We start from the raw sequence: 7,508 nt of genomic DNA on the forward strand, positions 1-7,508 counted from the left end.
ATATGAAATGTATGATAACAATGTTTAAAGTAATATATAAATTATGTTTTTACATATGAAAAACCATATGAATGTTATGGAAAATTTATATGAAATATGTGTTATGGATTTTGATATATATATAAAATACGTGTTAGAATAAACTATGTGCCAGTGATTATCGGGCTCAGTGCCTTGCAAACCTCTTGCTGGTGTGATATATCAGGCTAAAAGCCTAGCAGGCGTATTGCCGGTGAATTTATATCAAGCTAAAAGCCTAGCAGGCGTAGTGCCGGTGAATTTTTATCAGGCTTGTGCCTAGCATGTTTTATACCGGTGTAATATTATAGGCTTATTGCCTAAAAGGCTATATGCCGATGTGATAACGGATATGTAAAACGAATCAGAAGACCATGTATGAATTAACTTGTGGGTACGTATGTGATTTGATACCTATTACAAATTATGTACTTTGTTAATGAAATATATATATTTATATATATTCGGTTATTAATAAACATTTGGTATATCATTGAATTGTTTTTATAAATATGTGCAAATGTGATTAGATGTAATCGACCATGTATACTATAATTTTATGTGAGATAGTTTACTACAAATCTTGAACTTATGTATATGACTAATCATATGTGTGGATTGTTCGATTAATTAGATTAGATATTGAGTAACAATTATTAAATTGACTAGGTGAGTATTCGCCTAATTGTATTTGAATAAGGAAATCTCTTAATTATGAGTTTTGATAGTTTGAGATGAAGTTTATAAATTTGATGTGATTAATTTAAATTATACGAAATGGTTATGATTATTAAAACACTTAATTTCTTAAAGACTTACTAAGCTATAAAAGCTTACTTGGTATGTTTACGTTTCTCTGTTTTATAGATTTTTTTTTCGAAAATCATGCTACAAGCTCAGGGATCGTCAGCAAAGTTCATCACTCTATCTACTATTTCGGTACTTAAATATTTGAACCCAACTTATGGCATGTATAGGCTGGATGAGGTTTTGAATGTTACATTCTAAATTTTGTATATGAAATTAATAACCATGCGAAAATGGCTTATTTCCTATGATTGAATTTGGTTTCGTTGCATATGTTTATAATGATCAAAAAATGGTGTATATGCTTGTGTTAATTAGGTGCATGGTTTGTTAGGTTTTGGGTATAACATGTATTCGGTTATGGCATATATGTTTGATAGGTTAAATTTGGTCATATTGCTTTTGACATATGGGATTGAGATGATGTATATTGTTTGGATTTGTTAAATTTGGCTATGAAATATATATAATGATGCATGAGTTGTTAACTAGTTGGATGTGTATAGGATAGTAATAGTCAAATATGTCATGTATATATATATGTTATGTTTAATTTTGATAGAATATGGATTTGGTTATGACATATAGTGGAATGATTAGGTTTGGTCTTATTGAATTTGATGTGATGGATGGTATAATGTTGTGATTATGCATTTTCGATTTTACTATAGATTCATGATAGTCTATTTGGATATGTAATGAAATTGATATTAAATACATTATATGGCATTTTATTTGTGTGGAAGGATAAATAGGTGTTTCATTTTAAGTGATCTGATCTTAGATGGTCTAGTATTGAATTTATGTTATATATATATTTTAAACTTATGATGTATATTAATATATATATATATATATGTATAATGATTAAGATGATTGGTTGTTTAATAATATAATGAATTATGTGTATAGACTAAAATTTGGTTTGTCAGATATGCAATATAGGTATGGTATAATTAAATTATTATGTGCGGTTAATGAATGAAGAATATTGAATCATTGGGGTTTTAATTTGTATAGGAGTTGGTTAAAAATATGTTGTGTACTAATTAAGTATTAGGAATTATTTTATATGCATATGGAGCATAGTGAAATATGTCTAATTTCGATTAAGCAAGTAATTATGAGATTTGATTTGTGTTATGTTATATTGATAAATATCTATTTGGTTTTAATAGATATAATAGTATATCCGATTAATGCTTGAGATTTATTATGATATAGATGTAATTGCTACATTTAATAAAGGTATAAAATACTATGTATTGAGAGAAAAATTTGACCAAAAACTTGTAGTAATAATGAGATATGAATGTTTGAAAATTTCTCAAATAATATATCTAAATTATTTGAGTTGATTGAGATGGTAAAATATACTACTTTGATTTATTTTGAATGGTTCGGTATATGTTTAAATTGTTTATAAAGAGTACAAATTTAATGAGCTACGATTTGCATTTGTGATTTTAGAAATTAAATATGACCATAGTGTTATATGCTTATAAGAAAAAAAAATAGAATAGGTATTTACAGTCGTATCATGATATTACTTAGATGATTAAATTATTGAACTGTATTTATATCATTTGAATGTTTAATGTTTGTGTATGTTATACTATATCCGGTAATGCCCCGTAACCCTATTCCGGCGACGGATACGGGTTAGGGGTGTTACATTTATGATCTATATGCTCCAACTTGAGGGGGGTGTTAGGATATTATTATGAGATATTATCTTTTAGCATTTTGATTCCTAATAAGATGTTATAGGACATTATCTCTTATTAATTTGATTCCTAATAAGATATTATAAGATATTATTATGATATATTATCTTTTAGCATTTTGATTCCTAATGGGATATTATAGGATATTATCTCTTAGCAGTTTCATTTCTAATGAGATATTATAAGAAATTATCTTTTAACAATTTGATTCCTATGTAACTACTATGTATAGATATACACCATTAGGTCTATCAATAAAATGAAGAGATTATCTTATTCTTGTCACATGTGGTGCGTTATTTTTTAAACTTTCTTTCACTTTTTGTTAGAATTAGTTTAAATGCACTGTAATTTTATATTATTGTTCTATTTGCTTTCGGGTAGAATTTAATATATTTTCATCATGGGTTTGGATGGAAATTTGAGGTAGGCATACCGATCAGAATGGATAATGTAGATGCTAATTCGGATATTAAATGTCACAATAATTTTCGCAATTTCTAATAATTTTTAAAATTTTTAAATATTTTTTACAATTTTAATATTTTCTATAATTAGTAATATATTTTTTCAATTTTATTAATTTTTAGTTATTTAAATATTTTTTATAAATTTTAATAAAATTTTAATAATTTTAAATAATTTTTATTTATTTTAAAAATATTTTTTTTCAATTTTTTAAAATGTTTAGGCCGGTCAAGACCTAGTTAATATGGTCAAAACTCAATCAACGACCACATTATCAATGGCGATCAACGGGGACACATGGAGTGTTTGGTTTGGTTGCTAATTGTTTTGAACAGTGTTAACGGAAGGGGCCAAAAAATAAACGAAACTATAATTTAAGTACCAAAATGAGATAAAAAAATTTTACGTACTAATATGTGAAAATGAGTATAGTTGAGGTCCAAATAATTAATAAAGGTTTTTTTTTTTATTAAGATCGTTGAGTTTTTCTTTTTTTAATAAAAGATGAACTGGTTCAGAATTGAGTACCGGCTTTAAGGTCAGTTTTGACTTCCAGTTTTCCTTTTGAAGGAAAATATGGGCAAGCCTTGTTGATGTACGACAAAGAGAGTGTGGTCCTAAAATCAAGTACAACAAAGGATACTTTTATGAGTGCAAAATTAAAATAGTTTTATAAATTTTTATAATTTTTGTACAAGTTATATTTAATTAATATGACTGTTACTATATATGTTTTATTTATGTTGCTTTATGAGTAAATTAAAAATGTTTTATTCTTTTAATTATTGAATATATTTTAATAAAAAATTATATAATTATATTTATAAATTCAGTAGCTGAATTATTAAAATGTTAATTTATAAAATGAACAATTTTTTTCAAATATTAGAAAATACATATGAATTATAACAATGCAAAATATTGTTTGGATTTGAGACATGTTTTATTCTTTGCTTAAAAAGTGTTTACGAGGTCGGGATTGTTTTTGTGTGGATGAAACATTTAATTCATGTAATAATTGCGAGGTTTTGAGGAACATTTATTAAGGACTTAAATTCACCTCTAAGAAAAATCATACAATAAATAAAAGCGTACGGATAAGTTTGCTACATCCACTTGTAATCGGTTCATTAGAAAAGAAAATTGAAAATCGATTTCTTTAAAAGATAAAAACAAATAACCTAACTAATTTCACCCTAAATTGACGTAAAGGAATAAATTTAAGTTGATTTTGTAGGTAGGGTTTATTAAAGATATCAACTCCAGAACACCAACACGTGGTCATTTGTTGACCAAGTTTATTTCCATATTTTCTTTGTTTATTTATTAGCTATTTTTGGTTATTTAGTTGTTTGGTTGTTACCAAATTTTTAGTGGATCTGTTTTGCCTATAAATAGGTCTTTGCTAAGCCTATAAATATGCAGTCATTTCATTGAATTATATAATCATCCATTTGCAGTTTTATTCTTCCTGTGAGTTATATGTTCTTTCTTTTTGTCGTTTGTCAGCTATTAGTTCTACAATCTGGTATCCGAGCTAGGTTCTCTTGGGCGCTGTTAGGATGGACGATCTTCAAGTGGTTGGTGGAATCAAGAAACTCAACAACCAAAACTACAATTCTTGGTCTACATGCATGATGTCGTAGTTGCAAGGTCAAGACTTATGGTAAGTAGTAAATGGAAATGAGGTTATGTCGCCAGAAGCAGAAGACACGAATGGTGTCTTACGGAAGTGGAAAATCAAAGCGGGTAAAGTGATGTTCGCCTTGAAGACCACAGTCGAAAAAGATGTGCTAGAGCATATACGTGATGCCAAAACTCCAAAGGAAGCTTGGGAAACGTTCGACAAACTGTTCTCAAAGAAGAATGATACGAAGCTCCAACTCTTAGAAAGTGAGTTGCTGTCGGTGTCACAACGCGACATGACAGTCTCATAGTATTTTCATAAAGTAAAGACGCTATGCCGGGAGATTTCTGAGTTGGATCCAGAGGCTCCTATTGGTGATACTAGGATGAAGTGAATCATCATTCATGGTTTGAAGCCAGAATTCAGGAGTTTTGTTGCTGCCATACAAGGATGGCAAACTCATCCGTCGCTTGTAGAATTTGAAAATTTGCTAGCTGGTCAAGAAGCCTTAGCTAAGCAAATGGGAGGAGTCTCGTTGAAGAAGAAAGAAGAGGCACTCTATGCCAATAGAGGCAAGTGGAACTCCAAGATACATACCACCGGTAGATCCAGAAAGAATAATGACAAGGCAAAAAGTCATCAAGGTGAAGAGAGCATTCGTGTAGGGGGAGCTTCAATGAATCAAGACAACGACAAAAAGTTTGAAGGGAACTGCTATAATTGCGGGAAGAAGGGTCACATGGAGAAAGCTTATTGGTCGAAGAAAAAATCGGTAGAGAGTAATGTAGCTGCTTCCAAAAGCGAAGATGAATGGGATGCTGAGGCACTATTTACAGCAACAACATCTGAAAAGATTGATTACAAGAAAGATTGGATCGTCAACTCGGGATGCTCAAATCATATGACGGGTGATAAAGAGAAGTTGTAGAACCTGTCAGAGTATAAGGGAAGCCGAGTGGTTGTAACGGCGAACAACTCAAAGTTACCGATAGCTCACGTTGGTAATACGGTAGTCTCTCCTCAACATAATGATATCGAGGTGCCACTCCAAAATGTCTACCATGTCTCAGGTATGAAGAAAAATCTTCTCTCGGTTGCACAATTGACATCTTTTGGCCATTTTGTTCTCTTTGGTCCACAAGATTTGAAGGTGTATCGGAACTGAAGGTTATAGAAGAATCGATGATGAAGGGACAGAGGTTGGAACCAGTTTACGTAATGTTTGCAGAAACTGCATACGTAGACAAGACAAGAAGGAATGAAATGAAAGGCGTGTGGCACATGCGGCTAGGTCACATTAGCTATTCCAAATTAGATTTGATGATGAAGAGATCAATGTTGAAGGAACTTCCACAACTTGAAGTGAGAAAAGACACGGTGTGTGCAGGCTGTCAGTATGGAAAAGCACACCAGTTTTCGTACGAAAAGTCCAAATTTAAAGTGAAGAAACTATTAGAGTTGGTCTACTCTGATGTGTTTGGACCAGTTAAACAAGATTCAATTGGTCGGATGAAATACATGGTGACTTTTATTGATGATTTCTCAAGGTATGTGTGGATTTACTTCGTGAAGGAGAAATCTAAAACTCTTTCAAAGTTCAAAGAGTTCAAGAAGGTAGTAGAAGTGGAAGTTGGCAAAAGAATTCGTTGTCTACTTAGTGACAATGAAGGAGAGTATACCTTAGACGAGTTTTGTGATTTCCTTCAAGAATGCCAAATACGCCATCAATTCACATGTGCTAGCACTCCACAATAGAATGACGTAGCAGAAAGGAAGAATAGGCATCTGACAGAAATTTGTCGAAGCATGCTTCACGCTAAGAATGTACCAGGATGTTTTTGGGCAGAAGCAATGAGGACCACTGCATTTGTGATCAATAGGCTTCCTCAACAAAGGTTATGTTTTATTTCAACTTTTGAAAAATTATGGAACATGAAACCTTCAGTTGGTTATTTTAGAGTTTTCGGATGTGTTTGCTATGTATTTGTACCTGATCATTTACGTAGAATAATAGACAAGAAGGCTGTTAGATGTATTTTTGTAGGATATGACAGTCAAAGAAAAGGTTAGAGATGTTGTAACCCGACTACCGGAAAGTGCTACACATTCTAGAATGTGGTGTTCGATGAAACTTCTTTATGGTGGTCTTCAGACAAGAAAGTATTGCCAGACTCAGATGGTTTTAAATATGTGGTGCAATCTTCTCAAATCCAATTGGGTTTAGATGAAGCTAAAGATGTAGATGACGAAGGCAATGGCAAAGAAGGTGTAGCTCAAAGTCCTTGGCAAACTAGTGTGTATCAACAACCAAGCGAACAAGATGAGCCTAGTGTAGTTGAAACACCAACTTCACTAAGAAGGTCAACAAGAATTAGAAAGCCAAATCTAAAGTATGCCAATTCCGCCATAGTGGAAGAAGCAGATGCAAAAGAGTCAGAGACATTCGAGGAAGCGTTCCAAAATCCAGAATGGATTAAAGCTATGGAAGAAGAAATTGCTGCGCTAGACAGAAATCAGATTTGGGAGCTCGTGCCAATGCAAAAATATGTTAAGCCTATTTCTTGCAAATAGGTATACAAGATAAAGCGCCGCAGAGATGGATTAATAGAGAGACACAAGGCTTGCCTGGTAGCTCGAGGGTTCTCTCAACAATATGGACTAGACTATGATGAACCGTTCAGTCCAATTGCAAAGCTTACAACTGTACGAGTCCTATTAGCACTTCCAGCTTTCAAAAATTAGAATTTGCAGCAAATGGATATGAAGAATGCATTTTTGCATGGGAAGCTAGATCGGGAGATCTACATGGACTAGTCGATGGGTTTTTAGAATAAAGATCAATTTGAGTGTGTGTGTAAGCT

Source organism: Gossypium raimondii, chromosome 6 (genome assembly GCF_025698545.1).
Source record: "Gossypium raimondii isolate GPD5lz chromosome 6, ASM2569854v1, whole genome shotgun sequence".
Lineage (NCBI taxonomy): Eukaryota > Viridiplantae > Streptophyta > Magnoliopsida > Malvales > Malvaceae > Gossypium > Gossypium raimondii.